The following is a 20,643-nucleotide window of genomic DNA, read 5'->3' as shown; positions in this document are numbered from 1 at the left end:
GCCTGGGCTTAAGTACCTCAAACAAAGACACTGTTCCCTGCCCCTGCTTCACCTCACTTTCCAGGGCTCATCGAAGCTGGCAGTGGGTTTGATGGGGCCCAAAGTAATTTAGTTGCAAGATCCTCAGCAGTAACCAAGCTGCCCAGAGATGCTTTTCCTTCAGCAATCCATATCCCATATGGTGTCCAAGGGTGGTGTCTGAGACTGTGATCAGACATGAAAATCCGAATGCAAGAGAAGGGGGGGGGGGAGAGGTGCCAGGACAGAAAGAGACAGCAAATAATCGATATGGCCAAAGGAGAGGAAAGACAAACGGTGCCTGGCAACACCAGTAAGTTCATGCTTGTTTGCCCAGGACTTTCCCAGTTTTGAAGCTAACCTGGGATCCTCCTTGTCCTGGCCAAAGCAGGACAGCTGATAGATATAAGTGGCTTTTAATTATGTAAAGTGGAGGAGAAAGGCCTGGAAATCATTCTAACATCACACTGAAGCCAAAGCACTTCAAATTTGAAACTGTGACCTTTGATCCTACGGTACCGGCCCCAGGAGGCATGCACCGACACAAGCCATACCTACCGTGTGCCCCTTGAAGACTTTTGTTTCAGGATCTTACTCCACACTTCTCTGAAGTCTCATTGAAAAGTCACAGACATCAAGATCTCAGCACATCCAATGCCCAGCATGCTCTACAGAATCGTATGGCGTAATCTACCTGGCTTTTCTTTTCCTAGATTGGTTAAGACTCTAAGTAACAAAGCGATACCTCTAGGGGAGCCTGGGAGGACATGGGCGTGAGGCTCGTGCTAAAGGTAAAAGACAGGATAACTGTAGCAGGTAGGAGCAGAAGCTTCCCCTGCAGTCAACACAAGCATACCTGCAAGAGTGTGTGGCCTCCCAGGTCGCTCAGACACAGGCAGCCATGGATGGGCTCAGTAGGCTATCTGGTATGTCCAAGGCATGGGAGGAACTTCAGGACCTTTGAACTCCAGTCCTCTAGAAGCCATAGACAGCAGCTCATAGTGTCAGCATTGACCTCACTGAAGTGAGTCTGTCATGTTACCACTGGGCCTTCTAATTTCCTACAACTACTCAATGAGGCTTCAGGGTTTGACCCACTCTTCCCTCCTTATCGGCCTTGGCCTTGGCTTTCCGGCATTCACAGTTTATGTTGGCATCAGGAGGACTTTGCCTGGATTACACAAAATTGTCAACCAACAAAGTGAGTCTCCTGTGGTTGCCTATGTTGCTGAATGCCCATGTTAAAAGAGTAGAATAGACTTCTTTGTACACACACCAGTGTGCATTTGCATGCGTGCATTCACATGTATACATGCGTGCACACGTGTGTGAGTACACACACACGCAGAAAGAGAGAGAGGCGGGGAGGGGAAGGGGAGAAGTCAAGACAGAGAGAGAAAGAGAGAGAGAGAGAGAGAGAGAGAGAGAGAGAGAGAGAGAGAGAGGGAGAGAGACTGGTATGGCCAGCACTAGTGCACGTGTGCACTTTGGATACAGCAGAGACAAACCAGGCAAGATCATCGCTCATGGTGCATATGCCCTGGAGAGGGAAAAATGATAATGAATAGAAGGTAAAGAAATGTGCAGTAACATGTCAAAGGGTAATAGTATACCTGGGGAGTTTTAACTTTATGAACCTTCCCACCCAGAGTGTATCCTATCAAGTCCCCAGAAAAACACAGCACTGCCTCCTATTGGCCACCATGAGAATAACATGCTGCTTTCTCCTGAGGTTGCCTCCCAGTCTGGGAAACTTAGACTTAGTAGGTCCCTGAGTCCTTTCCTGGCCCCCTGGGGTATGTGTCATCACTGCATGACACATGACCATCATCAAGTTGTATTTGCTCATTTCTGAGTGTGGCATCTGAGACATAGATAGGGCTCTTAATATTTGCTAAGTAATTCCCTTAAAAACAGAATATGTGCCTAGAACTCAGAAATCCAGCCCAGATGTGATAAATCTGCCCCCTTCCTTTGCTGGGTTCACTGCACATCCCAGAAGTCTGCAAACAAAGGTAAGGCAAGCTTGTTTTCTCACAAATCTTATCTCACACAAAGAGCTGGAAAGGGCTCTTGTGTAGTAATGTTGGTTTTCCCTGGCCAGAAGCATAGAACTGTTTTTCATCAAAGCCACACAAAACCCCCCATCAGTGGAATCCTTCAGAAGCATATATTGAACTTTAAAGGGAAGTATAATTTAGCAAACGTGCTGCTTCCAGTCCCTTGTCTCATTCCTTGAGCTCCTTCCAAGTATTTCCAACTGTACCGTGAAGTCCGTCAGTGTGTCAACAGATTGTGGTGAACTCCCCAGCTCACCCACTGGCTTGCTGCGAGACAGCTGTTTTCACAAGATGTTGGCTCTGACAAGCACCTCGGGCCCCTGACTGCACTCTGGCATCCCCTATGGACTCTGCCTGATGAGCAGAGAGTCAAGCTTCAAGAGTTTTTGAGGAATGACACAAATGTCAGCCTCAACTTGGAGGTTAAACACTCCCTGCTGAGGCAGAGAAGAAATGGTCATGGGTCTCAGGACTTGAAGGAGAGTTCACAGAAACCTCTCCTTTATTTTGGCCTGGGCACTCCGAGACAAGGCTAGCACCAAGGGTCCAGTCTGCTGAAATGTAACCTCTGTTCTCTTCATGGTGAGGGAAATCGATTTTTGCTTAGCTTGTGTTTTGGTTAATGGAGCAGGATAGCTGTAATATGACAGGAGCGCTGACTTGCTCGGCAGACTGTGGCGTGCTGCTGTAAGAGGCCCCATTCTCGGTGGAGGCCATGTTTTGGTATATACAAGAAGACACTTTACAAACTGTGAAGCATATTAACAACACAAGCAAGTATTTGGATGGGCCACACATAAATGACTAATTTGGGGAGATAACTATCAGAATATCATTTAGTATCCACCAATGTTCCACACAACACTATGCCCTAGCCATAGAACGCTCCTGAGCACCCTCCCTTGGAATGCTGGTAGTAGATCTCACCACCAGGTGGCACTAGTGATGGTGTCTTTTCATCTTGATTAAAGCAGATGTGACATTTAAGGATTTGTGGGGCCAAGTCAAGAGTACAAGAAGGGACCTGTCTAGTCTACCATATGATTAATTATTTAAACATTAAATCAGGCTAATACAAAGGTCAATAGGATATGTTTCCTTGAAAAACAGGTCTTCCCAGTGGAAGGAAATGGCAGGTGCGGATTTAGCGTACTCAGACTCTTGTGGGGAGAGCAGAAAAGGTAGGATCCGGCCTCCCCCTCCAGCCCTTCTCACCCTGGAAGGCTATGAGTTCAAGCTTCCATTCTCAACCCTATTTTGTACCATTGGCCTTGGGACACTCTTAAAATGTCGAAAGGCCCCTGGGATTTCTGGACACTCTGGGTTGTTCATGCAGGGACTTGGGATGCACCAGAGACGCACTGTGTGGTTGGTTCAATCTTGCTGTAAAGGTTCAGATAGTAACCACTGTGTGTACAATATAGTCTCTGGCCACTATTCAACTTTGCCACTGTAGCATAAAGTGGCTGATGACAATACAGACAGGAATGTGGCTCCATCGCAATACAGCCCTCTGCACAAAACAGTTTAGTTTTAGTTTTCAGGCTATATTTTGCTAACATCTGATCTATTTAAAAAAAAAAAAAAAAAAAAAAAAGGACTTGGAGCTGCCAAATAAAATCCAGAACACCAGGCTAAACTTGAATTCCAAATTACCCAACCATTTTTTAAAACCTAAATCTCTCCCAAATATTGAATGGGGCATACTTAAGAAATGAGTGGTTGGGGGCTAGAGAGTTGGCTCAGAGGGTAAGAGCACTTGGTTGTTTTCCCAAAGGTCCTGAGTTCAGTTCCCAGCAACCACATGGTGGCTCACAACTATTTATAATGAGATCAGGTTTTCTCTTCTGGCATAAAGGTGTTACATGCAGACAGAATACTATATACAAATTAAATAAATAAATTTTGGAAAAAAAAAAAAGAAATGAGTGGTTGTCTATCTGCCATTCAGGTTAAACTATGCATCAAGTATTTTTATTTGCTAAATCTGTCTGCTCAGGCTGGGATGGGAGCTGTAGTGCCTATGGACTCTTCACCCTATTAGAAGGGCCGTAGCTAGAAAGAGGTTGAAGCCAGGCATCCAAGGCCCAGGCGAGAAGGCAAGGCTATGCCTTCCCAGGTTTAAGGGCAGTGCTGGCTTTTAAACGACAGTTTTTAGTACTCACAAAGCATAAACAATATGTATTTTTTTGCATTTAATTGAAATAATATAATAATTAGCCCCTAGAAGGGCTCTGAAGAGAAGAACAGCATCCAGGAAGACACATGAATTGGAAGGCAAGGGAAGCACCCATGCTGAGGCTCAGCCTGACGTAGGAAGCGGCTGAGGCAGGTGCTGGAAGAAGCCTGAGAGGAAAGGAGTCCAGGCAGAGGGGACTTCCCAGAGTGCAGACCTAGACACCGAACCGAAGAGAGGCCAAAGGTGAGCAGGAGAAAGGCAGGGGTGAGAAAGGATGGGCTAGTGTCAAGGCAGGCTCACCACTTTGGTTCCTGTGAGCCTACCACCGAAAACTAAATGACTCTGAAGTTTCCTAGTATGGGAAAGTGGTCAGTGGTTGAGGTGGTGGAAATCCTAGTCATCGCACATTGTCTTCATGTATCGAATTAGCATACTGTACCCCATAAACCAATATTATGCGCCAATTAAAAAGCTCATAAACGCTGCAGGAAGCCCCCACAGGTTTTAAGTGAGGCAGGAATATAAGCCAGTTCTCGTTTTAAAGCTCACGCTTGCTGACTCCTCCTGCAGAGCAGGTGGAATAAAAGGAGGAGCAGGCGAGAAGAGACTTTGGTGAGGAGCCACTGCAGGGGTTCTGGCAGGAAATGATGTTGGAGTGTAGCTCCCCATGGATAAGCTGGCTGTAGGTGCTGCGGGTGGCGGGGGGGCTGAGAGCACAGAGAGAAAGGGCCATAACAGTAGAGGAGACAGGCTTAGCATGGAGATGGGCATTCCTGGTTTTGACTTCTAAAGCTGGTGATTCTTTTGAGTCTTTTGTTCTGAGATTTGCTCCCCAGTTCATAGCGCTGGTGGGATGTGCTTGGACCTCTAAAAGGCGAGGTCTGTAGGGGAGAATTCAGGTGATGGGAGATACTCTCAAAAGGCATTTAGAGACCCCAGCACTACCTCTTTGCTTCCCAGCCACCATGGTATGGAAAGGCTACTCTGTAGAGTCTGGCCATGAGATGCTGCTTTGCCATAGGCTCCAAAGCAATGGAGTCACCTGAGCATGCCCAAACCTTTCTGGGGCCTGAGGAGATAGCTCAGTGGGTAGAGCGCTTGCTATGCACCGGGACCTAAATTCAGATCCCTGCACCAGGGTGGCACATACCTGGAACCCCAATGCAGGGGATGTTCGGAGACAGGCAGATCCCTGGAGCTCGCTGCCAGCTGGTCTAGCCAATAGTGAGCTCTGGCTTCAGTGAGAGACCCTGTCTCAAAAAGCAAAGTGGAGATCAGTCAAGAAAATAGACATCTGACGTCTACCTCTAGCCTCTGCACACATTTGCACACACATAGGTGTGTGTAACTATACACACTTCTGTGTATGCACAGATGAGCATGTACATAGGTATACCACACTGTGTGTGTGTGTGTGTGTGTGTGTGTAGCCTTGGCTCTCTTGAGCTTTGCAGACCAGGCTGGCCTTGAACTCATCAATCTGTCTGCCTCTGCCTCTCAAGTACTGGGACTAAAGGTGTGCGCCACCAATGCTGGGCACATTTTTCTCTTTTTCAAACTGAGCATTTTTCAGACATTTCAGTAACGCTATCCAATGCAACTGGCAATTGAACAGATCAACTGAGTGAGTGGATACACTTTCTACAGCTCTGAGGAGAAGTCAGAGCTGGAATGGAGGCGGGGCGGGGGGGGGGGCAGGGGTGGTGGTGGCAGGTGGCCTATAGGAGGCATTATAGCTGGGGGAATGGCTGAGACTTGATACCCTATGGGCATATACAGGGGGAGGAGGATCCCCTCAGGGGAAAATGGGAGGGAGGGAGGAATGGGAGGATACAAAGGATGGGATAACCATTGAGATGTAATATGAATAAATTAATAAAATATATTTTAAAAAGAAAGAAAGAAAGGGTCTGGGACTGAGCCTAAAGGCATTTACGTGTGTTTAAGAGAATAAATGAGAAAATTCATATAAGGCAGTGCCCCAGAAGCCAAACTAAGGGGATGTTCCACAGAGCTCCATTTCTGAGGACTGCACCCGTTTCCCTGAGAACTCACGAAGCCCCTTCTCATCACTGCCTCCTCCTGCTCCATCCTTGCTACATTTATGGTGTTAAAAGGTGACTAAGGAAAGAAAAAGCACCTGTCAACAGCTCCTTCATGTCACTCCTATTACTGTCTTCACAGTGGCCCCTGAAGGAGTAAAAGAATCAAAGGGGACAGACAGAAGCCACAAAAGAGTGAATGACTTTTGAACTAGTAATTCTTATCACTAGGAAATAGATCTGATATCATTCAGAAGTTTCTTTGACTCATAGCAGCCATTGGTGAAGTCCCCTCACCAAATCTAACATTCACTGGTGTGTCCCAGCAGGGGTAGAAGGCAGCTTAAAGGAGTCAGCCCTGGGCTAATCTCCCCAGGAGGAGGGGCACAGCACATTGCTCTAACTGCTGGGAGGGACCCCCCCGAGGGACCCCCCCCTCCAAGGCTCCCAACTCACATTAGTGACATTTCTTAGTTCCTCGTAAATAACCTTGTGTTTTGACCTGTAACAATGTGAAATGCTAACAAAGCTGGGAGGAAATTAAAATCTCTTGATGTGGTCTGAAAGCTGTCTAAGAGGGTCCTGTCCAGGTGGCAAAGGTCTGCTAGACCTCGGAGGGAACAAAGGAAGTAGAAGATTACAGAGGAAACAGCTGCGCTGTAAAATGCCAGAGCACAAGAGTTTATCTAAACCAAAGCGATACCTTTTGCATAAGGAATTCCAAGCCACGGGCCACTAAGACCTGTAATAGAGGTTAGATGGGAGATGATGCCTTAAGAAGACCCAGCTGCTTCTCACGATGCTGCAGCCTAGCCTCACGGTGGACAGTGGATGAGCATCCGTAGTCCCCAAATATGAAATCCCAAACAGTCCCAAGTCTGAAATGGGGTGAGCACTGACACGACACTGTGGGCGGAACATTTTTCACCCGACTTCATGTTGCCGGTCAGCATACAGGCACTGGAAGCCCAGAGACAAGGGCCAAAATGCAAAGCAAACCTCTCGTCATTTAAGAATCAGATCACAGAGGGACCACGGCCGACCCTCGCGTGAGACAGATCAAGATCAAGACTGGCGCAGTGAAGTGATTGGTCAAAAAACAGTGATGTATGAAAAAGAAGCAAAGCAGCAAGAAGAAAAGATTGGAAAAAAAAATGGAGGTTGAAGATGGTGAAAACTATGCCACTAAGAAGCAGGCAGAGATCCTGCAAGAGTCCCGGAGGATGATCCCAGATTGCCAACAGCGGCTGGAGGCTGCGTAGACTGAGCCTCAGCAGATATTAGAAAGTGGAAAGGACTTGAAAGAAGCCGGAGAGCATAAAGAAGCACGTGGAGTGCTGGATTCAGTGAAGCTAGAAGCCTGAATGTTTTCTGTACGGGGTGTTTTATGCATTAAATCCTGGGGTCCACTCTACAATTCGTTTATTTTTGACCGTTGCTGTGTTTAGTAATGTGAAAACGTGGTTCTTTTTAAGCAGTTGCATATATTTTTCTTTGCATAACTTAATGTGTCAAATAAATGAGTTCATCTAATAAAATTGTTTATTTCATACTTTAAAAAAAAAAAAAAAAAGAATCAGATCACAGGCGTCCGGAGTCCGGCCCAACGCATTGGTTCCCACACCCCCATTGATCAAATACCTGACAAGAGCAGCTTGATGAGGGGTTTCTTTTGGCTTATGGTTTAAAAAGGACACGGTCCCTGACAGTGGGGGAGACACTGTGCCAGGGACATGAGATGAGACGACTACGCAGCCACATTGAGCCCACAGGCCAGAAGCAGAGAGATGAACGCTTGAGCTCAGCTCGCCTTCTCCTTTTAAACAGAAGCCATCAGTTAAGGTGGCAGCAACAAAATCCCAGAGCAGGTGTGGAGTGGAAGGCTCACATCATCTGACACAAACGGAGCCTTGGCTATTACAACAAGGCATGAAGGGAGGCGACATCAATATCAATTTGTTGCTGCTTGTCACCATGTGTGACTGGGAGAGAGAGCACCACCAGTCTGCTGTGCTGAAGTGCAGTCCCCTTCAGGAACTGCGGAGCTGGACAGAGGCGACTATGGTTCATCAGCTGGTTTAGTGTTCTCACTCTCTCTCTCTCTCTCTCTCTCTCTCTCTCTCTCTCTCTCTCTCTCTCTCTCTCTCTCTCTCTCACTCTCGCTCTCTCACTCTTTTATGGAAATCTGTAAAGGAATTAAGACTGAAATTTCACTAAATTCTGCCCCACCAAGTTAGGCTATGGTGCAGGATGGGAATAAAAAGACTTCAGGCCAGCTGAGACTTCTGTGCAGCACAGGGGCCTAAGGATAAGATTCTAAGCTCCACAGGGACAGGTCAAGCTTGAAGTACACTCAAGGCTGCACTCCTTTAGGAATCCCAATGCAGCAAGCATAGCCATGCAAATAACATTAAGTGCAGGTCAACTAGATGTCCTTCAACAGACAAATATGCCTTACAAATCAATAAGAGAACCACAGAAAGCCATAGAAAGACAGGCAAAATGCCTGAACAGGCACTTTCCCATTGGTAAATATCTGAACAGTATATAAGCCTAGGAATAGGTACTTAGAGTTGGTAGAATTGGAGAAATGGTAATTAAGTGATCCAATATGACATGGCCTGCCCCTATCTGAAGACAGACTGTTGATGCCACTGGGTGTGGGGTTCCCAGAATTCTCAGTTCATGTATATTGGTCAGCTATTTGCCAGTACCTATAGCAGTGTGTGTGTGTGTGTGTGTGTGTGTGTGTGTGTGTGTGTAACATGGCCTATAATAATACTACTAGATCTCTCTCCACATGGTGATTCCAAAGAACAAGCCACATTGTTGAGAAGATCACTATTAATAAAAGCCAAACAAACTAGAAGTCACCCAAATGTCCACCAGTGGTCCATCAGGCAAACAATGATATAGTCAGGCAACTAAATATGCACAATAATGAAAAATGAATAAACCACACTTGGTCTTCTCAATATAATGTTGAACAAAAGAAGGCAAACACAATGGAGTTCATGCTGTGGGATTACACTCCCACAAAGCTCAAACTCGGTTTTGTGTACGAGTATTCTCTGAGCTCTATATATTTCAGAATGTGTGTTATGCTTCCACATATATGGAATTCATATATTTTTTTTTTCTTTTTAAATTTTTCAACAAGAATTCCTAATTCAGAGCCCTGCTTCTGCTGTTGTCCTGTAAAAGATGCAACTTGGGAAGATGTTTTCTCAGTGGGAGGTTTCTCCTCTCTTTTATCGCCTCCTGTTACGTGTCCTGTTTGGGTAGCTTTTTCTTCCCCTCTCTTTTCTCTTCTTTGTTTACTTCTAAATGTAGCTCTTTGCTCTTAGAAGGTCTTGATCAGAAGGAAGCTTCAAGACTGGCACCATGTTGCAAGCCTGAGTCTGTGGAGGAAGGCTGGCCCAGATGGCGTTTTAAAAATTAGATTGCAAAAGCAAGAAGCTGTGCTGAAAGCCAGATGTTGTAGAATGCACCTTTTAATCCCAGCACCAGTGAGGTGTAGACAGAACAGCTTTGAGCTCCAGCCCAGCCTGGGCTACATAGTGAGACATTGTCTATAGAAACAAAAACAAAACCCACAAAGTGGTGTTACATTGCACAGGTCATTGGGACATTGGTGCTACTGTTGCCAGCTCCCCCTGGGAGACAGTCACGTCTTAGAGGGATGCCGGAACAGCAGCTATAGGAACTGAAGTCAAAGAAAAGCAAAATCAGAGCCAGGGTTTGGTTTAGAAGCCTGTTTTAATGTTGAGGAAGGCGTTTCTTAACGTTACGACTTGACTGTTCCTCTGTGGGCTGATCAGTGGCCCCAGGGGGACAGATGAAGATGGACGTGGACTCCCATGGATAGCAGGGAAGCAGGAGCCAGGGGGAGAGGGAAGAAAGAGGCACCTAGGAGTTAATCATAGCCGAGGAGCCCTGTGTTTACCTTATGGCACTCCTGAAGAGCTTCCAAGGTTTAGTTTCCTCTGCAAATTCCTAAAGCCAGCTTTGATAATTTAAAAATCACATTCTGTTCCCCCCCCCCCCCCACATACACACACACAGGAGTTTATTTTTAACTCCTTAAGCAAACATTGATTTGTTTCCTCCTTTCTGGAGGAAATTCCTGGAGTAGCGCTACTCCGACTAAAACTACTCTTTGTGGCTTGAGGAAGAGGTTTTGGGGCCTCTTGCAGCTGCAGACAGGATAGGGGAGGTGAAGAGAGAAGACTGTACACCCCCTTCTCTGCCCCCCCCCCCAGCTTATAACCATCATAATCCAGAGCACAAATTTGTATTAACAGAGGCAGAGGCAGGGACATTTTACAAAGATGAAAAACAAAACAAAACAAAAACACTTGGGTACTTTGACCTTTGACATTTATTTTTTGATTATCCAAGTCAGTAAACCTTGTCAAGGACAAAGCCCATGACCTTGATGGTATGGAAGAATCACTGCTTATAGCAGGCCTTCTCCACCATAGGAGACCAAGAGCTTCAGCACCTGGAGATCCCAGATCTGGGAAATGCCTGAGGAAAAAAGAGACAATGTGAACCAGACTAGGGGCATAGACCCTCTGAGGGAATCCTGAAGGATTGCAGCCCACAGTCGGGCTTCCTTCCACAAGGCTGTCACAGTCCTGAAGAGGGTGTGTGAGCAGCTTGGAGACCCTGCAGACCTCGGAGCGCAGGAAGCTGAGCTGGTCCCTCCTGGTCTCCTAGTCTCTGTGTAAAGCCTCTCCTGAACTCTCTGCTTTTCTTTGAATAGTTTAAAGGCATTCTTTATTCTGCCTCTTGTGTGTACTCATGGGCAGAGGGGTGTATAAGGATTGGAAGAAAGAAGGGTAGACCTGACTGAAGCCACCCTGAAGACTGTTGGGTTGCTCACGGCCATGCTGTCGGAGATTTCGCTGCCCTTGACATTCAGTGGTTACTCTCGGCCTGTGGACAGAGTGCTGTACTGGGCTGCAACGCACAAGATGATAAGGAGCCACTTACATTTTTACAGAGCTAGAAGGACAAATACAGTTTTGCTGCACCCACCTGAGACAGGAGTTCGAATCCCAGCACCCATGTACAAAGCCAGGAGTGGTTGAACTCTCACATTTAACCCTCGTGCTATATGGAGCAGAGACAGGAGGATCACTAGGGCTTGCTGCTGCCACACCTAATTCCAAGTTCAGTGAGAAGCACCTGTCTCAAGAGAACAGGAACAGGACATCTGACATCCTCCTCTGAACACCACACACATACACACCGAAAACCAAAGCCAAGTTGCAGTACACGGGATAAGAACTGGAAACTCTTGAAAAGAAGCTGTGTCTGCCAGCCTGGCTGACTGGTTGGAACGTGGCAGGTCCAGAAGCTAGGTACCTCGTCTAGGGCTAGTTCCAGCTCTCTGGAGGAGCCATTCCTCACCCATTTCCGTGTCAGAACTAGCATCTTGTGATGAATACATAAAGAACCTTTTGGAATATATTAAGTTAGCAGACCATTTTCTTCCACCAACCCAAAAGAGAGCATCCTGGGCCTATAGAAAAGCTTTGCAGCAATGGCCTCTCTGGTGTGCCCACTAATGTATTTTAAACATCTCTTGATTCGTGACTTTCTTTGTTCAGTAAAATGTTAAAAGTGCTCCCACGTTGGGACATGGGATTTGTGGGGTAACCGAAATCTGTGTTCCTGTAGTCCTTCAAAAATGGCTCCAGAGTAAGCTACCTCTTGTTTCCTTTAAGGTCAGAGTGTGGTTTACTTTATGTAACAGAACTATGCCGGGGCTCTGTTACAAAGTAGCTGTGTGGCTTTAGACACATCCTTTCACAAGCCCAAGTCCCAGCCTGTGGACCTCTCAGGAAGCTAAGCAGACACAACAAATCTGAAGCTTGGCAAGCAAGTAGATGCTCTGTTATTGGCGCCTCTCCCACTCACATAATTGTTCAATACACGTCTTCAAGAGAGAAGCAGCAAGATGCTGTGTCATCACTCGACTGTCTGATCTGCATAAGTACCCCTCAGAGGAAAGCTGAGTTAGCCTCTGTGGAAGGAGCGAGGCTGGGTAGGCTAGCAGGAAGGGGCTCTCGGGGGTTTTCTGTTGAATTAATAAACTGGGTAATTTTCAACTGAGAGAAAAACATCTGGGTTTTGGAGTGTAAGGAGCTTGCTATCCCAAGAGGTGAAGAGCATCTGAGTGGGAGGAAGCAAGCAAAAAGTCAAACTGAGGCTTTAGGGGGAGCTCTCAGCTAGATATGTACAGCTCACGAGTCTGCTGCTGTCAAGGTCGCAATACTCACAAGGCCAGTCTGCCATCCAGACATGCTACTGTGATTAAAGATTTTGGGTAAATAACTTCACAACAACTAAGGTGATTTTAAGTGAAAATAAGCATTATGTTATGCAATAAAAGGCAAAGTTGAGATTAAGATAAAGGATTATTGTACACACAGGGTCCAGATCCCAGACCCAAGGGTCTTGGTCGGTTTCATCTGTCATTGGGGCACTCTGGATGAAGGAAGAGGAAGCCTGCATTACACATAACGCATAGGCCACATGATGATGGCCTGCCCAGGATTTGTGTGTGTGTGTGTGTGTGTGTGTGTGTGTGTGTGTGTGTGTGTGTGTATGCCTGCCTTTGAGTTGAGCTTTATGTGCAGCACAGAGCCCTGACAGCCTCCCCAGGTGAGCCAGCTCTGCTGCTGAAGCCTCAGGAGGGCCTCGCTGTAGACCCTTGCTATCTGGCTAAGCTGGACTTAACCAGCGCCACCCAGCTACTCTCCTGATCAAGACCCCCACTGGCCCCTCACAGCTGCAGAGCAAACTGTACACCTAGGCTACAGAAGCTGTTTTGAGAATGGACTGCAAGCCAGTAAGGCTGGGTTGAGGAGAAGGGGAAGCCACGCAGGTGCTACCTGAGGCTGAGCTGAAGTAGCGCAGCAGGATGGAGAGAAGCAGGTGGCACTGGTTTCAGAGTCACCTTGTTCCCTGACTTGCCACTGCAACCTCTCATTTCCCCTACATTGCAATCAGGCCGAACAACTCTCCACTTGGGCCTTTGCAAATGCGTTCTTTGCCCATCCCTCCTGGATTGTCCTCTTCTGACCCCACCTCCCGATGTTAAAAAGAGCCTTGTGCTTCGTATTTTCTAGTTACATGAGCTGGACCCTTTCAACTGAGCATCCCCTGTGTGCTGAGCACCGCACTAGATGCCCTACATAATCTCCCAGTTCTCTTTTCCACAAGGAGAGGAACAGCATCTTCGTTCTGCAGAGGAAGGTGCTGAACAACAATACGAAGTAACCAACTCAAGGTCACTTAACTCAAAGGTTCCAGAATCAGAAAAGGAACTCTGATGTGAAGCTGAAACTCATAATCCTCCCCAAACCCAATATACCCCCTCTTTCAACTGATTTCCTCTTGTAAGCAAGTCCAAGCATGACTGGAACCACTTCCATATTTCCTCCCTATAAACTAGCACCTCTTGGATGTATAGCAGTTGGCATAGCGGAGTGTAACAAAGGAGATACAGATGGATGCAGCTCTCTAACTTAGAGAACAGTCCTGCCTCTACTATCTAGCTCCAGGCTTGGTTGCTGGGTGACTTTAGGCAAGATATTCACAAATCCAAGACCAAGTTCACAGGACTCCTAGGAAGTTATATGGAATACAGAAAACACAAAGCTTGGCAGATGCTAAGTGTCAGCTCCTTTTCTGTGTACCTGGTAGTGAGTGGTTCAATAGACATCTTTAATAGCTATGGAACAAAATGCATTGTCATCACTGGACTGTCCAGTTTGCGTAAAGATTTCACAAAGTGTGTTTGGATTCAACATTTCTCCACAAAACACAGCATAAAGCACGTACACAACACAACACAGACAGACAGAGACAGAGAAAGAAGACAGAGAGAGACAGAGAAATGCAGGGGGGAGAGGAAGAGAGAAACACACACACACACACACACACAGAGAGAGAGAGAGAGAGAGAGAGAGAGAGAGAGAGAGAGAGAGGGAACTCTGAAATGTGCCATACCAGATATTTCTAAGGAATTAAAATTATTTTTTTCTTGAAACATTTGAAGACAATGGCTCTGTTTCAAGGAGACTCTGAGCTAGAAGAGAGTGACATTTGTCATGGTGATCGTATGTCCTGCAGGCCTCTAGACCTGGAGTCCAAGCCCTTAGCTTAGCAGAAACATGCTATGTCAATGGAGCTGCCCTGCCTCAAGGCTGGGCTCTATACCCTCTCAGAGGTCTCAGAAGCTACAACTAAATGCCTCTTGTGATTTGAACCTTACGCTGTCCCTCAAAAGCCATGTGTTGATGGCTTGGTTGCCAACTTGTAGTATTACTGAGAAGTGTTTTAAGAAGTGACATTTTACAGAAAGAAATTAGGTCATTGGCCTTCAAAGGGACACCCTCCCTCCCCCAGTTTCTGGCTACCATAAACTGAAAGACCCCCCTCTACCACATGCCACATGCTTCTGCCATATTTACTGGGTCATCACAAACCCAGAGCGTGGGCCCAGGCACCCATGGACTGAAATCATGAGCTGAAACAAATCCTTTCTCCGTTTTGTTTTGTTTTGTTTTGTTTTGTTTTGTTTCTCTGTGTAGCCTTGGCTGTCCTGGACTTCTCTGTAGACCAGGCTGGCCTCGAATTCATAGCAGTCCATCTGCCTCTGCCTCCCAGAGTGCTGGGATTACAGACTTGTACCACCAGACCTGGCTCCTTCCTCCTTTTATTTATGTACTTGTTATTTATTGTGTGTGGTGGTGGTGGTGGTGGTACATGTGCAGATGCAGGTACATGTGCCTGTGCATATTCATGTAGAGGCCAGAGTAGGATGCTGGACACCCTCTTTTGTCTCTGTCCATCCTGTTGCCTTAAGACGAGGTCTCTCGCTGAATCAGAAGCTTCACGTTTTGGCTATGTTGTCAGAGTGTTAGGTACCATCTGCCTGTCCCTGCCCCACAGTGCTGGAGTTACAGACATGGGCATCCATGCCCAGCTTTTTACATGAGTGGTGGGGATTCACAAACTCAGGTCTGCATGCTTTCACAGTAGGTGTCCTTACCCCTAGCCCTTCTTCCTCCTTCTAAATGGATCATATCGGGTAGTTTGCCACAATAACGGAAAACTGATTGAAACAACGTCCTTCAGCTCAACTCTGTCTTCCTGTCATCCCGTAGAGAGTCACCAGCTCTACGGATTCTATTGTCTACTTCTCCACCTGCATGGCCATCCACAGACTAGAGCTTCTGTCACGTTTCTGTCTTTAGCCTCCAGCCCCATTGTCCTCAAAGCCACTCTTTATAGGGAAGCCTCAATGTGATGAGTTTAAGATTCAGAACTTATCAGATGTTATCTCTGCTTAAAGGCTTGCCGCGCTCACCTCTCGCTGTGCAGCGATACCCATCAAGCATTTGTATAGCCAAGGGCAACAAAGCTATGAATGGAGCAACACCTGCTCCAGAAATCCAAACTCTTCAAGCTGCTCCTGAGGTATGATGGTCAGTTTCATCACCTTAATGGAATTAAGAAATTCCTGCCATATTAGTGTGGCCTGGGCCTAGGTATAACTGTGGGGGCATTTCTAAAGAGAATGGAGGAGGAGAAACACCACTACCTGGCCTTAAAAAAAAAAAAAAAGAAAGAAAGAAAGGAATGAAGGAAAAGAGTCAAGCAAACATTTCCAGAATCCCTTGTTTCTACTCCCAATCCACCCAGCTGTGAGTAAGCAGCCACACACCCCTGCTAGGACATCCAGAGCGTCTAGTCCCACTGTTGAGCCTTCCATGTTGTCATGGACTGACTACACCGTCACCTGTGAGCCAGAATAAGCCCTTTCTCCCTTCAGCTGCTTCCTGTCCACTGCTCTGCCACAAAGACAAAGGTAACCAATACACAAGGTCTTCATCATCCTTGGGAAGCCCTCCTTGTTTTCCAGATCATTTATGCCTCTGGTTCCTCTGATCCCAGCACTCTTCTCCATCCACGCTGAGCCCCTTATCTCAAGCACACAGCCTGCTCTTTCTCATCCCCATCCCCTGCATAGGCCCTCCCCTCTGCAGGAGTCACCTTTTCCCTGCTTAGCTTTTCCTGCCACTTAACTGTCAATTCCTGTTCATCTTTCCAGCCATAACCTAACCGGCAGCTCCTCCAAAGAGTCCTCTTTAACCTCCCAAAACAGTAGCTGACCTACAGTATGACTCTTATAATACCTTGTGCTTTCTGGGCTCTCTTAGAAGACAGAGATTATGGTTTGCTACTTTATATAGCTCTGATTCCCAAGGACAGAGCACAGTGCTGGAGGCCTCTCCACAGTTTATTGATCAAACCAAATAATTTGAAGTAGCCAGCCTAGGCTGTGTGGCTGAGACATACCTTGGTACAACCCTGAGCCCCTTTTGGACACCTGAAGTTTTAGAAGGACCAAGGAAGGGAAGGAAAGAGACAGAGACCAATGGAACTGCTGCCTGCTGCCAGCTACCCAACCTCACTCCTACCTTAATCGTTCTTCTTGGCCCAGGCACAGTGGGGATGACTGCCCAGGTCACTATGAGTCTGACCGGACTGCTTACCTCAGTTCTCTACCACATGGAAATGGAACTTTTTTTTCATACCGGCTTACAGTGGGAGCTATTCTTATTGCCAGCTTTTTAAAATATACACTTTCACAGAAGTGTATGGCAAGCAAGAAAGCCTGGGAAAGATTGGGGGGGGGGGGAGTATGTCACCCTGTCTGCAGATGGAAAGAAGGAGAGTCGCATGGAAGGATGAGGCATCCCTGAGTCACGTCTGGAAAGCCAGTGTCCTTCAGTTTTTCATCCTGGTAAGCATTTTTCAGGTCTGTTGGGTTTTGGCACCTATCAGCAAGGCTATTTTAAAGCACTAAAATCTGAAAATAAATGGAGTGGGCCTGTGGCAGAGGGAGGCTGGTTTGGCAAGCACTGAAACTGCGAGGGAACTATAGGAAGAAGAGACTAGAGACAAAAGATTCAGGTGTGTGTGTGTGTGTGTGTGTGTGTGTGTGTGTGTGTGTGTGTCACCCACACCCTCAGGCATCCTGACCAGCTGGAAGAGATGTTCTAGACAGACAAAGCTGGAGAGGTCTGGAGGGCATCATATTTGTCTGGAGATGCCACCTAGAGCCCTTCTGCTATTCCTAGACCCTGAAGGAAGATGACTGTATGGAACAAAGTGCACTCACAGGCTCCCTAATACTTCTCCTGACAGGCCCCTGCAAAGACAGGTGGCATCTCCCAGCCTCCGGTGTCTTCTTGTTGACCTAAGTCTTGACCTATCATCACCTGCATCCTCCCTCCCCCTTTCTGACTCCAGCTTTGCCCCTGGTTCTTGATCACCCTGGATTGCTGACCTCTGGCCACATGCTGTGTGCCTGGCTCCACTCAGATCCAGCAGAGTTCACGCGCTGTGCCTCTCACCTACGGCTGGCCTTTGTTTCTTCTATTAAAGTTTATCTGCACTTGTATCATAGACTGAATGTTTCAGGGTGCCAGAATTCACCCACGGCACCCTGAAAGAGCAGCATCTGTGCCAGACCCCCTGGGTACAGGACCCATTTCTGGAGTTCACTTTGCTGTGAGCTGGATGCCCAAGACTGCCAAGTCACCGGCTCTTCCTGAGCCTCCATCCTTCTTTTGTAAAATGGGAATCATAACAACACAGGCCTCGTGAGGAGAACTCATGCGCTGGCTTACAGATTAGGTGCTTAGCTGAGTGTTTAACCCAGAGGACTCAGTGAGAAGAAGAAGAGAGAGAGCTGGGGAGAAGGCTCAGCCAATAAAGGGCTTACCTCTGACCACATAGCCGTGCACACACATGTGTCCTTGCACATGCACGTACATGCAAAACAAAACAAGAACATGATCCTTCAAGACCCCACTGTTCGTGGTTAGTAAGAAATGGCTAGTGGCAGCCACACACACCCCGAAATCCAACATAGAAACAGTTACAATATATGCTTCTCTGTTATGGACAGCTGGGATCAGTAACAAGCCCCAAAGAGCCTATGGACCAGATACATGCAGCATGGCTGACAGACGGGAGGTCCTGTGCGGCAAGGGCCCAAGGGATGAGAAGTGTTGATTGGGCAGAGGCTGTGAGTAGAGATCTAGAAAGCAGCAATCCAAGAGGCAGGTCTGTGACCTCCCCCAGAAAACCCAGAGCACCACAGATTACAAAATGAGCCACCCAGTAACTCAGGACTGTGAACCTCTAGGAGGTCCAGGGTCACTTTGTACCTGACAAAATCCTGAACAGCAGGTCCTGGCAAGCTCTGGGGAGGCAGAGGGAGCATTTACGGTGGCACCTGTTCTTTTCTCCTCTAGTTGAATTAAAGCTCAAGTTGGTCTGTAAGTCTGTGACCTCTCTGCCTCTTTCTGGGACTTTTGCCTTCCTCTTGACCTCCAGACTCAGCAATTATTGAAATGTTGGGATCTCCCATACGTCTCCAGGGAAGAGCGGCCTGCTCATCCCAGGGAGGCACAATCGTTAGTGTCATCTCATTAAACTGCAAACTGCTGCTGACTCAGGCTGGAGCTTGGAAAGAGAGTCTGCCTCCTGGTTGCACGACTTCCCCAGAGGCTCTGTGAAGTGGGATGAAATCGTGGAAACGGACAGGAACAGAAGATATCCGCTCCCGCCATGCACTGGGATACAGCAGCAACGGCACCAGACAAGACTTATGTTATTGGTGGTGAAGTCAAAGCTGTGGCTGCCCCAGGACCTTAGACCACAGACTTCATGGGGCACATCCCAGAGACGCCCCCCACTTCGGATTTCCATTCTCTCACATGGCTCTCTCTGCCCCGCTCTCTCTGCTCCTAATCCCCACCTCTGCTCCCTTCTCCATCCACTTCCCTACCCAGTTCCCTTCCTCCATCCACCTCCAATGCCTATTTTATTTTCTCTTCTGAGTGAGATTCAAGCATCCTCCCTTGGGCCCTCCTTGTTACTTACCTTCTTTGGTTCCGTGGATTGTAGCATGGTTATCCTGTACTATATGGCTAATATACACTTATAAGTGAATACATAGCATGCATGTGTTCCTGGGTCTGGGTTACTTCACTCAAGATGATACTTTCTAGTTTCATCCATTTGCATGGTGTCTGTTTTTTAATAGCTGAGTAGTATTCCATTGTGTAAATGTACCACATTTTCTTATCCATTCTTCAGCTGAGGGACATCTAGGTTGTTTCCAGATTCTGGATATTACGAATAAAGCTGCTAGCCAGGCATTGTGGCACATGCCTTTAATCCTAGCACTCAGGAGGCAGAGGCAGGTGGATGGCTGTGAGTTCGAGGCGAGCCTGGTCTACAAAGAGAGAGTCCAGGACACCCAAGGCTACACAGAGAAACTCTGTCTCGAAAAACCAAAACCAAAACCAAAATGAATAAAGCTGCTATGAACATAGTTGAGCAAATGTCTTTGTGGTATGGTGGAACATCTTTTGAATACATGCCCAGGAGTGATATAGTTAGGTCTTGAAGTAGCACTATTCCCAATTTTCTGAGAAACCTCCAGATTGATTTCCAAAGTGCTTGTACAAGCTTGTGCTCCCACCAACAATGGAAGAGTGCTCTGAGTTGCATTTTTTTTTACTTCCCATGGTCAACAACCAAAGTCACTCTTGCTTGACTTAAATTCCATTTTCTTTTATTTGAACTTTAAGGGGCTAGGATATTATTATTATCCTAAACTGTGAGTAAATGTCTTCTAACCTATGAAGAGTCATAGAAATATCAAGTGCTATTCCTTTTCTCATAGCTACACCCATGCAGTAATTGTGGCAGGAACTACTTTGTAGTGAATAGCTCCATGCCAGGAATTGTCCTGAGTGTCTTACGTATATAAGCTCCTCCCTGCTAATCTACCAGAGCCCTGCCAGCTAAGCATTATTTCATTCATTTTCTACCTACAAAACTGAAGTCCAGAGAGGTCCAGTAACTTGCCTATGGTCACATTAGCTAGTTTGCAACAGAGCCATGACTAGGACTCAAGCTCAGATGACTCCTCTCAATCTTCTACAAGACTAGCTAGTTGTAATTAGGTAATCCATATACTTTTCTTCTGTAGTCTAAGCAACTGCTGTTCTATTTAATTTTCTTCTTTTTTCCACTATGGTGGGGACTTCTTATAAACACCTCACAGCTTTTTTTTTTTTTTAAATCAAGCTATATTCTTGGTGTACTCAAATAGGTTCAGTGATTTTAGGAGTTTGCCCTAAGTGAGTATTTAAATCTCAAAATCCTGCTAGTGCTAGAGACTTAGAAGCATTATGGCTAGTTATGGCTGTAACTGTGAGTCACTTAAAATGAGCAAAGA

The 20,643-nt window shown here is 46.7% G+C and overlaps 1 pseudogene; it reads left to right on the top strand.

Annotated features, from left to right (window-relative positions):
- The first annotated feature begins 288 nt into the window (after positions 1 to 288).
- On the top strand, positions 289 to 7,663 carry LOC127190642 (tubulin-specific chaperone A-like; annotated as a pseudogene).
- The last annotated feature ends 12,980 nt before the right edge of the window (positions 7,664 to 20,643 follow it).

The sequence above is a fragment of the Acomys russatus genome, chromosome 1, assembly GCF_903995435.1.
Source record: "Acomys russatus chromosome 1, mAcoRus1.1, whole genome shotgun sequence".
NCBI lineage: Eukaryota > Metazoa > Chordata > Mammalia > Rodentia > Muridae > Acomys > Acomys russatus.
This window is presented reverse-complemented; position numbering and strand designations above follow the sequence as displayed.